The sequence below is a fragment of the Engraulis encrasicolus genome, chromosome 8, assembly GCF_034702125.1.
Source record: "Engraulis encrasicolus isolate BLACKSEA-1 chromosome 8, IST_EnEncr_1.0, whole genome shotgun sequence".
Lineage (NCBI taxonomy): Eukaryota > Metazoa > Chordata > Actinopteri > Clupeiformes > Engraulidae > Engraulis > Engraulis encrasicolus.
The window spans coordinates 7568291-7589075 of record NC_085864.1 but is presented as its reverse complement, the minus strand read 5'-3'; the positions used below and the strand labels follow the sequence as shown (position 1 = coordinate 7589075).

At 42.8% G+C, this 20785-nt stretch overlaps 1 protein-coding gene across 1 annotated transcript in view; it reads left to right on the top strand.

The window, feature by feature from the left end:
- Positions 1–794: 794 nt before the first annotated feature.
- The window catches only part of si:ch211-137a8.2 (uncharacterized protein LOC777613 homolog), a 70009-nt gene continuing 50018 nt past the window's right edge, over positions 795–20785 (top strand). Inside the window, exon 1 of the mRNA XM_063204912.1 lies at positions 795–1040. The gene's annotated coding sequence lies outside the window, so the exon portion shown is untranslated. The remainder of the gene's footprint in view (positions 1041–20785) is intronic.

The window sequence follows — 20785 nt, the reverse complement described above, 5'->3', positions numbered from 1 at the left end:
CGTCATTTGAGTATGTATGTCCAGCTTAGCCAATCACAGCGAGGCTCTTTCTCTCCACATAGAGATTTGCCTGCATTCAAATCAAGCCACATGTCTGTGCTATTTCATGAAGGCTTTACAGCCCCCAATTTCATATGACACATTCCCATTGTGGCTCCAGTTGTGAAAATCTGCTATTGTCACTTGACAAACCTGGTTAATAAGATAAAATACAACATAAATACTTGCTTATTATAAACAAATATTTCATTATTATGGCTTTTTAAAAAATGTATTCAGGCAATGATTGCTTTTTTTATTCACTCAGACCATGCTGTGTTTCCAATTAACCTTTCAGACATTGGCAGGACATAATTACACAGTGAAGCTTAATTATTCCAAAGGTTCATCTTGGCTAGGCCTATTTTTTTTTATTTTTTTTAAACTAGCTTAGTAGTAAACCAGGTTAATTTAACATTGAGGTAGTGGTAAATCATATAATAGAATAGCATAAATGCCTCATTTTCCAAACTAAATCCCATCTGTGAGCTATCTTTTTGCAGGTTTTACACTTCCGGTGGGTTATATTAGCCAGGTTTATCACTTAGCCTTGTTTTTGGAACAGTATAGATAAAGTATTTTCCCTTAGCCTACAGCTCATGCAACCTGCTCAACTCCGGGTGGGTCAGGTGAAGAGCCCCTGCAGGTGACTACAAGCAAACCAAGCGAAGAGGAGTGGGGGCGTGGTTTCAATCCAGTTGCCAGCCACCTGAGCCAGGTAGAGTTTCAAGACCTGTGAATGACGCTCGCCCTCCTGTTGGATACGACAGGAGAACCACGGGCTCTGTTGCCATCCATCTTTCACACCGACTGACCCCCTTTGCAGTTTTGTCAGACGTTAGATTAATTACTGTTAATTCACGACACCACCACAGCATACCTGCTTTGTCACGCGTTAGCTGATGTTTGGAAGGCACCTCGGCGTTCCAGAGAATCGCTACCTGCTGAATCAGGAACTTCAAAGAGGAGCGTGAGTGACAACCTCGGGCACTTTTATTGACGTAAGTTCACATTGCACATAAATCAAACAAACTTTCAGTAGCTGCCTGACCTGGATTAGAAATTTAGTTACATTTCTGATTAGGCACATTTTTGGGTGTTATTTAATTTGAGCCGTGCTATCTTTCCTAACTTTAGCTACATATTTTTGCCGACACGCTTAGCGATAAACAACTAACAACTCCAAATGATTGCAACTGTCTGTCCTCAACTCGTGTCTTTTCAGCCATTGATGTGCGCAGCTATTCTGGACTTTACGGTCCCATTCACTTCAATTCATTTTTTTGGCGTTTTACATATTTCGGACCGTGCGGACGCCGCTGTACTCGTGCGAGGAAAACAACAATTGTCTCGGGTGCTAAACATGGTCATGGAACGGCTTCCTTAACCAGAATGGTGTGTGTTGTGTTATTTCGAAGATAATTAAAGAACATCGTATTACAATGGGATTTCTCATAGGCATGGTTTTGCATGTCTCTTATCTCTTTTCATGTTGACTGAGCGATCACCGTTACAAGTTTACAAGGTGCCCAGCGCACATATGTATGCATACAAAAAGGAAGAATACATTTCACAGTGTAATTCTGCAAATAATTCACTTCAAAGTTAAGTGTTATTACATAGGCACCATGGTCATCAATATGTGTGTAAGAACAAGTGAAAAAACAAATCGGTCAGTTTGTCAAAGAGGAGACGGTAGATATGCACCATAATACACAGTATTCATCGAAATATGCTCATGAGTTGTATGCTGAAGAAATACTGTACGCACAAATATCTATTTACTGAATTAGACTAATCATGGCCTATCAGAAGTGAGGTAACATACACGAGTGTAAAAATTGTCCTTTGATGGGCCTTGAACCCACAACCTGTGGAATGGTAGGCATGACTCCATCCACTAAGCTACCACAGTTTCAGTAAAAATTGTTTGACCAGAAAACTTCTTGTTGTGCACATTATCACAGCACTAAAAAATCATATAGGCCTACAATCATTTCTTCATCATACTTCAGACAATGAGGTAATGGTGCAGGGAAAATATATTTTATATGATTTATTGTGTTAAAATGCACAACGACGACATATCTTTCTGGTCTTAACATTTCTTATGAAACTGTGGTAGCTTAGTGGATGAAGTCATGCTGTCCATACCATAAGTTGTGGGTTCAAGGCCACTCAGCATTCAACTTTTACTCACGTGTATGTAACCTCACTCCTGATATAGGCCTACATTATAAGGCTTATTGGGAAAATAAATATTTGTGCCTTCAGTATGTCTTCAGCATATCTTTCAGGAGCACATAGCGACACATACTGTGTATTATGCTACATATCATCCACAGTGTCTGCTTTGAGAAATTAATCATTCTCAATTTGCACTACTTATTACATATGTGGTATGATCTGTTAACTTCAGAGTTACTTATTTTCAGAATTACAGAAAGTTCTGATCATTCTGCACATTGTAAGATGAAATGGTGATGACGCAGTGAACATGCTAAGAGATATGAAACCTGTCCAATCATGCAAATGACATCCCACTATAATAAGATTTTATTCAATTTTCTTCAAAACAACACAACACATTGCAGAAATTCTTGTAGCCATCATATGTAGGCCTATAGGATGTAATGGAAGCATTTACACATTGTCAGCAGCGCAAGCACCCTTTTCTCACAGACCCTTGATGTGCCCTACAGACAGACTTGAAGTACTTTGTACATGGGCCCATCTAAAACATGCAGTACAATGTTAAAGGGACAGTTTGGTCAATTTCAACATGCAGTTGTAATGCTCACACTACCCTGGACTTGTCAGTGCCTGAGATTTTTTTTTCTTTCTTCAGCCGATCCTGGTCATTGTAATGGGGGCAGCTCTTTGTTTACATTTCAAAAAAACATTTTTATTTATTCCCAAAAACATCCAAAAGGTTATAAAACATCAGCAGACAACTAGCAAGCAGCAGTACCTTTTGGGAAAATATTTGGAGTTGGCCTATGTTTTATTTTTTTTAAATGTAAACAAACGCTGCCCCCATTAGAATTGCTCATATCTCGGAAAGGGCTGAGCCGAAAAATGTGGCATCACCAGGTACTGACAAGTCAAGGGTAGCGTGAGCAATACAACTGCATGTTGAAATTGACCAAACTGTCCCTTTAAGATTTTGTTTGTTAATTCTTAACCTACAAACATGGAAAAGACAGAGGAGATGAAAGACATTGGAAACTTCTTGAATGTAGCAATCCCATTACAATAGAAACAACATGAATTGTTTGCCAATTAATGACTATATGTAGTAGCCTAGCCCAGTGGTTCCCAACCTTTTTCTTCAGGGACCCATGTTTTTACTATTGTAAGGTTTGGTGACCCAGCGCCCGCATGAGAGGAAGTCACTCGATACGCTCTGTCTCCTACGAAAACTCATTTTAGTCATCATTTTATTCCTCAATTCGTCTTTGTTCAAAAACAGAATAAATGTTTAATGTAGCACTTAAATTTTGTTGCTTCTATGCATTTGTCATTTATTCAACATGGGCTACATATGGTATTAAAATGAAACCCCTTAAACTCAAGAGGGCCTCGCGACCCCCTGTGGATCTTTGGCGACCCATAGGTTGGGAATCACTGGCCTAGCCTATAATGCAACCTTTGTTATATAGCCTAATAGTGAGTTAAATTGAATCCGAATGTCTCAGCGTGCCCTACAATATCGCCCCCCTGTGGCCACATTAGCTAATGAAGATAATGTTGCTTGAGTGATATGTGGCATGTGCATTATTGAGGAAAGAGACGTAGGCTATGTGCCATCAGTATTTTTCCTTCATATCATTCAGAAGCATGGTGTGATGCATACTTTGTACTATGTTGCGCATATCTACCATCTCCTCTTTGACAAACTGACCGATTTGTTTTTTCACTTGTTCTTACACACATATTGATGACCATGGTGCCTATGTAATAACACTTAACTTTGAAGTGAATTATTTGCAGAATTACACTGTGAAATGTATTCTTCCTTTTTGTATGCATACATATGTGCGCTGTGCACCTTGTAAACTTGTAACGGTGATAGCTCAGTCAACATGAAAAGAGATAAGAGACATGCAAAACCATGCCTATGAGAAATCCCATTGTAATAAGATTTTCTTTAATTATCTTCGAAATGACACAACACACACCATTCTGGTTAAGCAAGCCGTTCCATGACCATGTTTAGCACCCGAGACAATTGTTGTTTTCCTCGCACGAGTACAGCGGCGTCCGCACGGTCCGAAATATGTAAAACGCCAAAAAAATGAATTGAAGTGAATGGGACCGTAAAGTCCAGAATAGCTGCGCACATCAATGGCTGAAAAGACACGAGTCTGTCCTCATTAGTTCTTTGCAGTTGAGTGTAGCCAGACATCAAGTCAAGTCCACATCTTGGCACGAGGCCTGGGGCTTCTGAGCGCGCGGACCTAGTTTTCTTGGACTGTGTGTGTGTGCAGATATTTATTCCCGAGTGGCAATGCCAATGGCATTAGATGAAAGAGAAACTTGAGAGGATCCGTCCAGCAGAGTTGTGTGGTTTTTAAAAATTAAAACCAGTTGCGAGGTTGTGGCGTTCAGTAGGGCACGAGTAGGATGACACAGTGCCCTTAGGTTACATCTGGCGGTGGTGTCATTTAACCGTTTAACCTGGCCGTTTCCTCAGCGACAGAGAGGATGCGTGTTCAGTCAGCCCTGGCCTGAGTTTATGGCCTTCTGGTTCTGGGTCTCAAATGTAACTCAATCGATTCGGGGGAAATAGGCCCAGGAGTTTTAAGTAACAGGACAGCATGATTAATTAACCTGAAAATAACTGTGGTTCTTGGGGAATTGCTTTAAATTAAGGTTCTGATTGGTCACCCAAAGGAATCTGCCTTGCTTATTCCTTTCTGTAGTCTATAAGATGGGCCTGCTATTCAGGGGGGACAAAGGGGACAGTTGACCCGGGCCCAGGGAGAGATGGGGCCCCAAAATTGGTTCCTCATTACATTGCATCTATTTGCCTAGGGGGGCCTTTCAGATGACTTCACCCTGGGCCCGGACAAAGCTGTGAGCGGCACTGCCGGGTTAAGGGGCTATCTCTTGGTTGGTGCATATATTTCATGCCTACCTTTATTAAAAGGTCTAAATATGACTGATAACAATCCAACTCTCAGTCTGGCAGTTCCACCACACTGCCTAAATCCTTAAAACTTACACTGACCTGAGCCAAGGCCGGTGTTCTTTCTGGGTGATTAAGATAGCTGTTTGACAGCGATAGCTTTCATCTCAAACGGATATAGGAGTGTGTGCGCCAGTGGCAAGTGAGTTCTTATCCTTTATTAAAAAGGATGCATTATTCATCGGGTCCTTGACACTACTTTTGGAGAATTGCTTTGTTCATCAGAGAGAGAGAGAGAGAGAGAGAGAGAGAGAGAGAGAGAGAGAGAGAGAGAGCGCGAGAGAGAGAGAGACTCACTCTACACTCTCTCTGTATCCCTATCTTCATCGCTTTTTTGGAGTGAATGCTCTCTCTCTCTCTCTCTCTCTCTCTCTCTCTCTCTCTCTCTCTCTCTCTCTCTCTCTCTCTCTCTCTCTCTCTGTTCTCCCCCGCCTCTCTCACTCACTCTGTCTCAAAGTGTGTACTGTGTATAGTCTTTCGGTGTGTCTGAGTGTCCAGGCTGCTGCTACTATAATGTACTGTACTGCGTTCACTGGAGAAGAGAGACGGGTTCAGAGGGTTTCGCTTGCATCCCCTGCACTGGCATGGAGCTGCTTGCGTCACTCAGGGAGCCAAAATCCCCCTAACCGTAACTGATTCTCACCATATACACACACACACACACACACACACACACACACACACACACACACACACACACACACACACACACACACACACACACAAGCGCTCATCAGCATGAGAATGTGGCTCTGACCGGGGATGGAACAATGCACTTGTCCCGCAACCAACCAACCCCTGTCCACGCAGAGAAAAGGAGAGAAAAGAAAGGAAGATTCCTTCAGACCCTACATACTCCGTCATCCCTCTATTGGGCTGTCTTCCTTGTTGTCAATTCTCTTCTATTCTTTTCAAAATGGTGGACGTAGCAATTGGTGACCATGTGGTGGCGGACGGCCTGCTTTTCACGGATGGCTTTGTCACAGGCAGTGAAGGATTATGGGGGTTTTCAGTTGTGAGTTTAAAAGAGTAACTGTGTGCCGATCTCATTACATTGTGTTTAGCAGTCACCTTTTTTATTTTTCTTACATCCATTTGGAGACACTTTTGACCAAAGTAACTTACAAAAAGAGAACACGCTGTCTTGTAGTCCGTAGTACTCATAACATAATGATCTAGGCCTACAAGTGATACAGCAACACAACAATGGCTTCTTTCTAACTGCACAGGTGCAGGAGACATGACTTGGTCCTCATAAAAAAACATGATCGTTCAATTGTGTAACCAATGAACAATGAGTTGCAGACATTATACTGTGTTCCAGTGGCGTGCACAGACATTTTGGGGGCCGGTGCTCCTGTTCACTCCTCTCTCTTCTCTTTCCTCCTCCTCTAACCTCTTCCCTCCTCTCATGTCCTGTCCTCTTCTCTCCACTCCTCTCCTCTTTCCTCTCCTCTCCTCTAACATATGGAGCTTCCAGCTATATTATATCGGGCCATTTACACATTTGAAAACGTCAAGAATTTCTAGATTATCATGTCAACTTGGAACACAGTACATTGTGGACAAAACCCTTTAAAAACGTTTTTGTTCAGTGGGGCAAAGGGGCAGGTGCTTTAGCACTACCCCAATCCCTATCTGTGCACGCCTATGCTTTGCTCTGAATGTCTTCACAAGATCTTTTCTTCGTCTGTTTGCACAGGTGCACTGCACACACACCTGAGACCTGATGAGTGTGGTTCAGGTGTTTTTTAGTGATGTTTCATTTCAATAGTCCTAACTTGTGACTCTACAGACTCGTGGACTGTTATCAACCAGCTGTTAAAACCATGCTCTTGTTATCATCATAAGGGCTAAGGCTTGATTGTACGTAGGTGATAAAAGTAGGTTGTCAATAACGAAACTGAAACTTGATTTGAGTTGTCACAAATCACCTGTGCAGCCTGTGTGGTTGGAAAAATCCAAGTGAAAAAACTGTTGCCCTTGTAAAATGGCAATTTACACAGCAACAAAGTACTTTTTTTGAAGAAGTATTTGAAAAAAACTTGATTTAACTCCTACTCCGACTCGTACTATATCTGGTCATCTTTGCTGCTGGAATATGCTATGCGCTCCATTTATACACGGCTGCTGAACACAAGCGCTGTTGTGATGCAGGCAAGGATGGGTTACTGCACGCGCCTACAGGGCCCAGGCCTAGGGACCCAAGAGTCAAGGGGGCCCTTAAAGCCAAGCCTCTCTATATTTTGTTATATTCTATTCTATATTTTGTTTCTTTTAACACTATATTCACATTTTCTTGGGGGACATACCCATTAAAAAAAATCAACAACCTAGGGTCTCTGACATTAGGCCTAAAACCTTGAATCGTTTTGTGAACCTCCAACACCCATGGAGGGGGGCCTTTCTTGCTGTCTGGCCCAGGGCAGTCATAAGCCGTCCCTGGATGCAGGTCATGTGTACACTAGCTACAGTACAGTGGTCACGGCTGGGCTGGGCTGGGAAGGGAAGGTTGTGGCCTTTATGCTCTACGCTGCTGTGTCTGTTGGTCTGTGTGTCATGTGCTGGCCTGGAGCACATATGCATGAACTTTGGTCCTTATCGCTCACGGGATCTTTGATCGTGTGTGTGTGTGTGTGTGTGTGTGTGTTTTTGTGTGTTTTTGTGTGTGTGTGTTTTGTGTGTGTGTGTTTTGTGTGTGTGTGTGTTTGTGTGTGTGTGTGTGTTTTGTGTGTGTGTGTGTGTGTGTGTCCACATTTCTTCAGTGTGGGGCCTTCAAGTGTGTGAAACACCTCTAACCCTTGTGGCGACCATGAAACATGTTCTTTACTCCTGACTGTCTTGGCCTCTGGTAAAACAGAATTGCTTTGCTCATCAACATTGATAGCGTGCCAGCTGCATTCACTGGTACTCTTTCACCGCATCACTGTTTCCATCTCTCTTTCAAAGTTAATGCTCCTCCACTATCCCCTTTTCCATCCCTCTTTTCAGAATAAGTTCAGCGTATCTGTTCTTCAGGACAGTGTCGTTTTTGTACAGGATGTTGCTGTAATGTAGAGCTTTCATGGGGGGCTTAGGAAGTTTCACCTGCTTGTGTTATTTGGGCATGTGTGGCATGTCGGGACGTGTGTGTGTGGTTTTTGTGTGAATTAAAAAGTTCTTATCTACAGTAGGTGTGACTGAAAAATTTGTTCTAACCTAACATAGCTTCTTCGGAAAACAAAAGTTATTCACAGTATTATTTCAAATAGAAGTTTCTTTTTTAAGGAAACTTGTATTATTTCAAATAGAAGTTTCTTTTTTTAAAGAAAGTGTGTGCGTGTGTGTACGTACTCAGAAGACTTGAGAAAGCATATTCAACAGTCACTGCATTGTACTGTAGTCTCTGTTGCTGTTCCCTTACCCTACACACACGCACACACACACAGCGGGAACTCGTGCAACTCTGGAAAGTGAAGGAAATCAAGTAAGCAGACAGCGGAAATGAGCTTCAGATGACAGCAGGGAGTGAAGAGTGCAGACACAACGCTCTCGAGGAACGGTGTGTGTGTGTGTGTGTGTGTGTATGCCCGCCTGTGTGTGTGTGTGTGTGTGTGTGTGTGTGTGTGTGTGTGTGTGTGTGTGTGTGTGTTAGTGTGTGTTAGTGTGTGTTAGTGTGTGTGTGTGTGTGTGTGTGTGTGTGTGTGTGTGTGTGTGTGTGTGTGTGTGTGTGTGTGTGTGTGTGTGTGCTCGTGCCTTTAGTTTGTGTATTTGTGATTGTCTGTGTGTGCGCTCCTGCTCCCAATGTTCAGCGATAAGCGACCAGGCTCGGTGATGGATGAGAAGGTCATTCAGAGGTCATGCTCAGAGGCGTAAGGTCATGACCCCTCCACCGTGCATATAGTTTTATCAGCCCCTCTGTAGACACACACACATACACACTGCTGTGCCAGCAGTTTGACAGCCCCTGTTTTATCCAGCCATCAGCCATCAGACACACACACACACACACACACACACACACACACACACACACACACACACACTAGGGCTGCACAATATATTGAAAATGTATCGTTATCGTAATATCATGGCTTGCAATACACGTATAGCAAAGTTGTGCACGTATCGCAAAACGTTTTTTTTTTTTTTTAAATAACAGCTAATTTGGTGAAAAGGTTAAAAAATGTATTAAAAATGTTGACATTTTAAGTTGATGCTGTATATTTGCCATGCTTTTAATTATGTTGGAAATAAAACATTGCTCTCAGTTGTTTTATACATGATAAAGTGTAGAATGGCAAGTAGTGAGGGGAAAAAAAAAATATATTGAATGTCGCGAGTAATATCTATCGTGGTGTACAGTCATGTTATCGTGTATTGCATATTTTTTCTAATATCGTGCAGCCCTAACACGCACACAAATTAGTCACAAATGCATACACATGGACACAAAACACTGTCTCACACATACACACAAGCAAGCACAAATGTACGTGCATAAATGCACACATCCATCCGATCCATTCATAGCCCTTCACTCTGCCTTCACTGCTCCTTTCCATTCTCCTCATTCATTGTCATTCTTCTGAGTCTTTCTCAGGGACTTTTAAAGCGTACCTCCGGGAGGGAAGTCCACATGCACGGGAGTGTGCGTGCATGCACACACACACACACACACACACACACACACACACCCCTTATCTCACTCAACAGTAGTCCTCCTCCTCACACACACACGTGCGCACGCACACACGCACACACGCACACACACACACACACACACACACACACACACACACCACCTTCCTTTTTCTCTTCATCTTTCATCCTCCTTTTTCTCTCTCAAGGTTGAGTTTTGAAGGCTGTCTCTAAGGAGGTGTGTGTGTGTGTGTGTGTGTGTGTGTGTGTGTGTGTGTGTGTGTGTGTGTGTGTGTGTGTGTGTGTGTGTGTCAGGCAGTAGGAAGGTCTCTGTGTACCCTGATGTCAAGGCTATTTACACTCCCCTGCGCTACTCCTCATTCTTCACTCCCTCTTTGTCTGAAACCCCTCGGTCTCTCACTTTTCTGAAACGCTCAATACACGTACATCCTCTCTCCCACTTTTCTCTTCCTCTTCTTCCTCTTCCCTTAGATAAACTCTCTCTTCTCACTCTTTCAACAGAACTGGGTACACTACACACTCCTTTTTTTATTTAACTATTCACCGGATTTCTCTCCTTTTTTCACTCTCACGAAAACCTCTCGATACACTCTGCCCCTTTCCTGTTAATCTTCAAGTACCTTAGATGCACTCTTTGCCTTTTCACTCTCAGTCTTTTGACTATGCTGAATACACTCTCTTTTTTACTTTTGCTATTACTCCCTCCCCTGAACTGTTCTTTTTTTCACTCTTTCACCAAAACTCCTCGACTCACACTCTCTGCTTTCTCTCACCGGAACTCTGTAACACACATCTCTCTTTTCAGTCATTCATCAAAATATCTCAATGCAACTTTTTTTAATTACCTTGTCAGGCCCCCTTGCTACTCCTTGCCCTGCCCTCTCTTCAGTTCTCAGCCTTTATATACTCTACTCCCCCTTTTTCGCTCTTTCACAGAACCCCATCTTTCACTCTTTCACAGAACCCCATCTTTCACTCCTGCCAAAACCACTCTATTTATACACCCTCCTCTCTTCGCTTTACTCGTTTACTCCATCCTCTTAACCCTCTTTTCCCTCTTTGACAGAACCCCCAAAAACACAGCACCCCATGCTTTACTCTAGCCATAATCACATGAACTCATTTACTCCACACTATCTCCCCTCTTTTGCTCATTACCAGAACACCCTAGAAACACCTGTCTCGTTAACACCATACCAGAGAGAGTAGAGAGAGAGAGGTTCCATTGGCCCATTGCTTCCGGGTTCTATTATTGCAAGGGGGAGTGAGGAGAAATCCCCCTTTAGGCAGACCTAGGCAGACCTAAGGACTGTTCTATTCAATGCTGGGTCATTCCACGCCAAATCAACAAGAGCCCTCGCACTTAGGTCTCGAAAAATTCTGAAAATATTACCAAGTGTACCCATGGTACTTAAGAGAAACACTGTAAATGTATTTGAATGTAAGATGTATACTCTCCATGTTACAGCCAATTTTACTGGGGGAGGGGGGTGCCCATTTTGTTCACACTCTTTTTTTTGTCAAAGTTCACAAGCCCGTAGCTCAATAACTAAACCATGTAGGAAGTTCAAATTTGGCATGCTGGTACATAGATAGGAATAGTTTGTTGCAAAACTGTCAGTTTTGGTCTGTATGATCCTGCATCGTCATGGCATTCCCTCAAAGATGATACAAATTGTACTGGAGTTTTTGGCTGTGCTCTGTTTAGGCCTTCAGAAGACATATTTGTGCCTAACATAGCCTCTTGATTTTTTTCCCTTGTAGAGACAAGTAGGAACACTCTCATAAAAATCTATAAATAGAAAGGAAACCCCATTAGTGTTTGACCAGAAGACCTCACAAGTCTGACAAATCATTTTGGGTGTCATTTTCAGAGTACCAGAACACCTTGTGGGATTGTCCACAGATTTTTATTTTATTTTTTTCTTCATTCTCCATGAAGTCTTCTTTTTAAAAATGCAAATGAGACTTGTCTTATGTGATGTTTTCTTTTGTAATTTCCAACCTGAACATGGGCAACATGCACATTGAGGGCAATATGTTTTCTATGCGTTTCTTCCGCTGCCATCTGCTGGTCAAAAAAGGTAACAACATGACTCCTTGTGCCTGACCAACTGTCTCTTTTGGTGTGCGAACCTGCTCCCACATTGAACGCTCCTGAAATCATTTAAATTGAAAGGGATACCTGCACCCCTGCACAGGGACTCTCGGGTGATCATGTCTGGGCAAAATTTGCATTTGATTATTTAGCCTTTACATTAAATGTTATCGAAATCATGTTGCTCTCTTTCTGCATTTTGCCCATGTATAGGGTGGAAATTACAAAAGAAAACATCACATAAGACAAGTCTCATTGGCATTTTTAAAAAGAAGACTTCATGGAGAATGAAGAAAAATATAAAATAAAAATCTGTGGACAATCCCACAAGGTGTTCTGGTGCTCTGAAAATGACACCCAAAATGATTTGTCAGACTTGTGAGGTCTTCTGGTCAGACACATATGGGGTTTCCTTTCCATTTATAGATTTTTATGGGAGTGTTTCTACTTGTATCTACAAGGGGAAAAAATCATGAGGCTATGTTGGGCACAAATATGTCTTCTGAAGGCCTAAACAGAGCACAGCCAAAAACTCCAGTACAATTTGTATCATCTTTGAGGGAATGCCATGACGATGCAGGATCATACAGACCAAAACTGACAGTTTTGCAACAAACTATTCCTATCTATGTACCAGCATGCCAAATTTGAGCTTCCTACTAGGTTTAGTTCTTGAGCTACGGGCTTGTGAACTTTGACAAAAAAAAAGAGTGTGAACAAAATGGGCGCCCCCCTCCCCCAGTGAAATTGGCTGTAACATGGAGAGTATACATCTTACATTCAAATAAAGTAACAGTGTTTCTCTTAAGTACCATGGGTACACTCAGTAATATTTTCAGAATTGTTTGAGACCTAAGTATGCGGGCTCTTGTTGATTTGGCGTGGAATGACCCTGCTAGGAGTATTATGACACACCCCTTTAGGCAGACCGGAACCTGGTCATGTTAGTTGCCCATAGCAACCTATTACAATGGCTATATCTCTATGGACTTAAGGAATCTCTGACCATACTGCATCCTCCTTTTTCACTCGTCTGCAGGGCTCCCTCCTTATAATCCCTCATCGAAACCACTCTATACTTGCTCTCTCTCTCTCTCTCTCTCTCTCTCTCTCTCTCTCTCTCTCTCTCTCTCTCTCTCTCTCTCTCTCTCTCTCTCTCTCTCTCTCTGTCTATACCCACTCTTCCTGTTTTCACTGGTTTCATGGGTCCCCTGGGTCCCCAAGCCACCGCTCTCTCTCCTCGTTTCACTTGTCACCCCAAACATCCTGCTACCCCCTCGGTACCCTCCCTCCTCATTACTGCGCCCCAGTATAGGGCCCTGGAGAGGTGTGTGGTGTGTGTGTGTGTGTGTGTGTGGCGTGTAGGGGTGTATGTGTGTGTGTGTGTGTCGGGGTGTGTGTGTGTGTGTGTCGGGGTGTATGTGTGTGTGTGTGTCGGGGTGTATGTGTGTGTGTGTGTCGGGGTGTATGTGTGTGTGTGTGTCGGGGTGTATGTGTGTGTGTGTGTGTCGGGGTGTGTGTGTGTGTGTGTCGGGGTGTGTGTGTGTCGGGGTGTGTGTGTGTGTGTGTCTGTGTGTGTTCGCTTCTGATCAGAGGAGCACAGAGGCTGTCTGATCAGGCCACACAAACACTAATTAGCTTTTGTGGGCCGTGGCGACACTGTCACTTGTACACACACACAGCATCTTACACACACACACACACACACATTCTGCATCTTTCTCACACACAGTTTTCCTCTCACACACTTTCTCTCTTGCTCTCGTTCTCACCATTTCACTCTCTCTTTCTCACACACACACACACACACACACACACACACACACACACACACACACACACACACACACACACACACACACACACACACACACACACACACACACACACAGGCTGTCTGATGAGCCCACACAAACAGTAATTAGCCTTTGTGTGTGGTGGAGGTCCGCTGGCCTAGAGCCCTGGCTTGGCTTGGCTTGGTCGGGCTGGGCTTGGCTGGGTTGGCTGGGCCTGGTCTGGCGCGGCGTGGCTTGACGGGGATTGGCTTGATGTGGTGGTTGTTTTGATGAAGGCCGAGCTGTGTTGGGCTGAGCTGAACTGCTCTCATTCATCCCCTAGACTTCTTCCCACACAGTCACAGAGGCGCTCTCTCTCTCATGTGCACACACACACACAAACAAACACAGTGTCTCACTCTGTTCTACGCAGGCACGCAGGTAGGCAGGCACACACACACACACACACACAGACACAGCCTCTTCGCTCTCTTGATCTCGCTCTCACTTCTCTGTCCTTCTCTCTCACACACACACAAACACACACACACCATCTCTATTACCCGCAGGCACATACACACATGTGCCGGTACATTCTCCCGCACTTGCACTCACACACACAGACACCCTGTCCAGCCTTTTGTTTATAGCCGAAACTGTAGCTCTGTGGGGTGGGGGACTTGTTGCACAGAAAGAGAGAGAGAGCGAGAGCCTGAGAGAGAACGTAAGGTGGTGTAGCATTTCGCTAGCGAAGCAATTGTGCCACTGAGAGAGGGCGAGAGAGGGTGAGAGAGAGACACAGAGACAGGCACACACACAGAGAGAAGGAAAGCAAGAGAAAGAGTGAGAGTTTGGGACAGTGAGTGGGCATAGATGGGGCCAGAGAGGGCTTCCTACGCCCCCGGTGGCCCTCTTGGCCTCTATGAATGAAGAAGTGTGGGAAAGTAGCCCAGGGGCCACCAATGATGACGAACGATGATGCTGTTGTTGCTGGTCTGAGGCATATAGGCATGCATAGTGTTACTGAACATGATGTGTATTGAATTTGGTCTGCCATTTTCTGAAAGGGTCCATATCTCTTGTGTGTTTATTTCCAGTGCATTGTGTGACACAAAATCTGTAGCAGTTTGAGTGATTTTGCCAAAAATCCAGAGGTGCATTTCTGGAAAGCGCAGTTGTTAGCAGTTAGCAACTTCAGTAGTTGCCAATGGGAAATTGCATTGCAATCAACAGCGTAGCTAACATAGTTAGCAACTACGCTTTCCAGAAATGCACTCCAGGATGGGTCACGGAAGTGCCTTCTCTGTATATTCCCACAGCTCTATGTTCCCCAGAGGTGGAAGAAGTACTGAAGTTGTGTACTTAAGTAAAAGTAGAAGTACCCTGCGAAAAAATTACTCAAGTGAAAGTAAAAGTTGTTTCCCAAAAACGTACTTAAGTAAAAGTCCTAAGTACTAACTTTTAAATGTACTTTTCAGTACAAAAGTACAAGTAGGCCTACTCACGCAATGGCTATCTTTCTCCATGTCTACCTACTTGATCCAATAGGAAAAAGTGTCTGCAACGGTTTTCGGTTCTATTTGAACATGACTATGGAGTCCTGTTAATGTTTTTAAAAGTATATTTTCTGTCTGGGTGTCAATTTGGAAGAGGTGCTTGGTCCCGCCTCCCTGCCCGCAGCTGAGGCTACTGAAATATCCACGAAACACAACAGGAAAACCTAGGATAAATGTAACTAGTAACAAAGTCTTCTCCTAGAAATGTAAGGAGTAGAAAGTACAAGTAATTGTCAAAAAATGTAATTGAGTAAAAGTAAAAGTCTGCATTTTTATTTTTACTCAAGTAAGTACAAATTCCAGAAAAAACTACTTAAGTACTGTAACGAAGTAAAAATACTTAGTTACGTTCCACCTCTGATGTTCCCACATTCTTTTGTTCCAAATTGTGTTCTCTTAGGATTTTTCTCAATTGAAATATATTTTCCCCCTCAAAAAACATTTCTTAATGACAGGTTAGGGTAAGGAATTGTTTTGGTCTGGCACAGCTTCTACTCCTTTTGTTTAGTACTAGAATAGCCTATATCAAGTAACAACCAAGTGGAGAAGGTATTTCTCACAAACATGTTTTTACTGAACGGTCAGGTTTAGGAATTATTTTGGTCTGGGCGCAACTTAAATTGCTCTAGCATTCTTTTGTTTGGATTCGGAATTATCCTAACATAACTTTGGTCAAAATCTGCGAAAAAGTCACAGATTTTGTGTCCCAAGGGTCCATGTTCATGGAATTCTGTGAGATCAGGCTGGCATTTTTTACCCTGTACGTTTTTGGACCACACCTGCATTTGTGTGTTTGGGCAAATGTGTGTGTGAACTAGTTCTCCCTCTCCTGTGCTACTGGTGTAATTTTTTTATGTTGTTTCCTGTGTCAGTCAACCTGTGCGTCTGTTAATACTGTATGTTCACATCTATTGTTTGTGGACGTGTGTGTCTCTCTATTTTGTTCATCAGTCTGATTGTTTGCCTGTTTTGTATGGTTTATGCCCTTGCTTGTCTTCCTGTCTGTTTTCTCCTGCACCATCCCTTCCCCTTGCCTGAAGCACTGCAGTTGGGCTGAACTCACTGTCTTTGTTCTGCCATTTATGCTTGTGTTTGTGTGAAACAGAAAGAGGATCTCTCTATCTCGCTCTCTCGCACTGCTGCTGCCTATGCGACCACTTGGCTACACACGCACACGCACACACACACACACACACAAATACATGCACACCACATGCTAATACTTCATACACACACATGTACAGTCAGACTCTCAAACATAAACACACTCTGATTGTCAAGTATCTGTTCAGTTAAATAGTCTTCCAGTCCGTAATGGATCTACAGTGGTATGAGAGTTTGGAAAATTCTTATACATATTAGGTTATCTCTTGTTGAGCTTTTTATTTGAAGCAGCAACTTCATTTCCACATATGTTAAACTATAGGGAAAGAGAAACATTTCGGTTGTGAAATCATTTTAATAGATGTAACAAACAATTGTATGTGTATTTCAACAAGAGATAAACTGATGTAATGATTTTCCAAAAGGATGCCCAAACTTTCTCATACAGCCTGTATCATTTCTTTAGATATGTACAGAGATGGATCCCAGAAACATAATAGTTTCTGACACACACACACACACACACACACACACACACACACACACACACACACACACACACACACACACTGATGACCCACAAAGATCTCAGACAAAAACGAAATCAGGTTGTGGCATCTGGCCCATATACAGACCCAACCTAACCCTCTCTCTCTCTCTCTCTCTCTCTCTCTCTCTCTCTCTCTCTCTCTCTCTCTCTCTCTCTCTCTCTCTCTCTCTCTCTCCATTACAGGGGGATCTAGTGTTAAATGTAGTTTGTGTTCAGTCAGACTGGATGTCTTTGTCTAACTAAAAGAGACGAGAGAAATTACTTTTTGGTGCTTTAATGTCCCAGCCCCCCTTGAACACTTCCTCAGGAGATGCTTGGAAAATAATAAATAAGTAAATAAATGAGTAAATTAAATAAATAAAAATGTAAAAAGCCTTTCCAAAAGGGCAAGCTGTTGATTGTTGAGGCTGTAACTTTGTCCTTGATGTTCTTGTAATAAAAAATAAAGTTATTGTGGGAAGACTATAAACACACTGTATATCTAAACTATAAATGTCTTGTGAAAATGTGTTTGTTAAATGCCTTCTTCTTACCACACAGCAGGCATCAGTTCTCTTCTGAATGGGCATGGCTATAGCTATAGTAGCTATGGCTATGGGTGTCCATTACACAATTAGCATGGGGACAAGCACAATAAAAGGACCCGTTTGAACCACTGACTTCCTATCCATTGTGTTGCACACACACACACATACACACTGATGTCATTGTCAGAGCGCTTCACTCGGATGCCGCATGTCTGTCTTGATGGAGAGCCCTCTTGGGCGGTTGTGCGTGCACACACGCACACACACAGATGATTTTTGTTGTCGTCAGTGTGTTGGACACGGATGTTGCATGTCAGTCTTGATGGAGAGCCCTCTTACGCACACGGGGGTTGACATGACGCCCTGTTTTTATGTAACATTAGTTAAAAACCTACAAGAAATGGATATTTTTCCTCTTGAAAACAAATGTTAATGAAAGAAGATGTGGCACATCATGTTTCATATTAGTCTTAGATGAGAAGAAACATTTTTGTTCAGATTCATGGAAAGGTTTATAAATGTCCTGTGGTGTGACTGTAACATTAATACAACCTGGAATTTAAACAGCTATAAAATAAACCAACAACATTTTGAATGATTTATAAAGCATTTTGCATGATTGCATAACTATTAACCTTATATTAAAAAATATGAATGTGAAAAAACCTCAATATAGTAATATTAACTACAAGTTCAATTTCGTAACACAAATTGCGTCCTGCGGGGTGACATGTAAGTCAGGTTTGTGGACGGGCAGCTGCAAGGCCAACTACAAAGGTCTTAAAGACAGGCTCCTAACCGGTTACACCAGGGGGTGTTCACTCATGGAAATAGCTACTAGCCACAACTGGCTAACCCTAACCACGGGACAGTGCAAAATGAATGGGTGTCAATGGAGTTTTCTACCATTATAATTTTTGTGATTTTTTATAATTTTTTGTCCTGAAATATTAATATTAAGTTCGAAGCTAGAAATAATAAGACCCCATTTGAGTAGCGTTTCGATTATTTTGCGCCACTAGATTATTATATACTGGGTCACAAAGCTCAATTTTTATGGGGCCAAACCCATAAACATTAGCGCGATGCTAGCGAGTACAGGGTGAAATCTTCTAACCTGCTGTAAAACTACACACCTGAACGATTTGTCAATACAGCCTATTGTTAAACAACAGTCATAATGCTTACCAGGAATGTTTTGTTGATGATATTTGTGACTGGTAATCGCAGTCGCAATGTATTTAACATGGGTTCCCCTTTCCATTCCATACATTTTCCCACATGAAGGACTGGCCTACGCTCGTTACTGCAGTATGCATGCAAAGCTAACTGGCTACAATGGGAACCAATGAGACTGAGCCTTCTCCCTGTGTTCTAATTTCATTGGTTATACCTCAGTTTTTGAGAGAGTGGTGTGGAAGTTTAAGGTGAACGTGTTTCGGCTATCAAGCCTTCATCAGTGCGTGGTTTGCTTTTTGGACATGGTGGTAATATAAATAAATAATGAGACGCAGTTTGTGACTTGTGAGTGCGGATTTTTCTTCCTTAAGTTGATACATTTTATCGCGCACCCAAAGACCTTCGTTTTTCCAAGAAGTTGAGCGCGTCCTTTGCCAAAACTTGAAGTTTAAGGTGACTATTGACCTCTTAATATGTCTACATATTGAAATGTTTCTATCACACAACGCTTAGGTTCATTTTATGGTGTCCCGTGGTGTGACTGCTCTTATGGAAGGAAAAAAACACATATTAAGGTGAAACACAATATCATTATCTAGTTAGCATGAGCTCGGAGGTCAGTCACGAACACAAAAGGATTAAAATGGCCACAATGCAGTGAAGATACTGTGGTCTGACTTCATGTCCTGTGGTGTGACATGCTTAGGCATTATGTTACTCAATCCTCACTTGTTTGTCATGCATCATGCAAGGATATAAGGATACCAGGAGATGTATTTGTCACATTCACACAATTATTACAAGTAATACAGTGAAACCATGCAGTGAAATCACAGTTGTCTGCCTGTACGATGCATAGGCGTGTGTGGGTGGGGGTGGGGGTGGGGTGCGGGTGGGTAGTAGTGTGTGTGTGGGGTGGGGGTTAAAGGAACAATAGCAGAAAGAGCATTGGGGATATGTTTGTGCAGAATATTAATAATTTTATTGTATCTTACAGAAATGTCACACCAATGATGTCACACCAAAGGACACATTTTCCTAAAGATGGAAAAAATTAAGCGAAATTCCACGAACCACTGAGTGCTTTATTTTTTTCTGATTTTTTTCAAATTTTTTCCACCCATTTTTTCAGGAATTGGAATACGTTTCCTCCTTTTAAGTGTGTTACGGCCTTAAACGTCAACCACCCACACACAGACAAACAGATGACTTTGTTGTCGTCAGTGTGTTGGACACGGATGGAGCATGTCTGTCATGAGTGAGTGAGGCGACACATGACTGAGCCAATGGGTCTATTATGGAGCTCCTGATTATAGAGTCACATACATGCGCGGCACACACACATACACACATACACACACACACACACACTTGCCTCTCTCTAGAGATACTACTGCGAGCCATGCTCTAGAGATACTACTGCGAGCGCCCAACCCCCCCCCCCCCTCTCTCTCTCTCTCTCTCTCTCTCTCTCTCTCTCTCTCTCTCTCTCTCTCTCTCTCTCTCTCTCTCTCTCTCTCTCTCTCTCTCTCTCTTTGTAGCTTGCTCTCTCTCTCCCTTTTAACTCACTATTTTTTTCTCTTCTCTGGCTCTGTCTTTCTTTTTTTCTCTCTTTCTGTTTCTCACACACACTCTCTCCTTTTTTCTCTCTGTCTGTATCTGTCTGCTTCTCTGTTTTTGTTATCTTCCTCTCTGTGTGTCTTTTGTTATCTTCTTCTCTTCTTCCCTCCCTCCTTTAGGCCCGCTGTCTATCTCTCTGTCTCTCTCTCACACACAGACATTCCCCTGTGTGTGAATGTGTCATTGTTGAGTTGTTAAAATGCCTGCCGAATGGTCATTATGTAACCCAAGATGCCACGGTGAGGCTATTGTGTGGCAGGCATGTCTCTCGCCCAGACCAGACCAGGCCTGGGAAGAGCAGAGCAGAAGAGAAGAGAAGAGAAGAGAAGAGAAGAGAAGAGAAGAGAAGAGAAGAGAAGAGAAGAGAAGAGAAGGACAGGCAAACACGGGCTACCTCTCAATGTCAAGTGTTCTAGCCTTGCTAGGACGTGAAACGCCTGATTGGATACTCAGCGGAGTTCACCAAAGAGTATCCAATCACTGGGTGTTTCACGTCCTAGCAAGG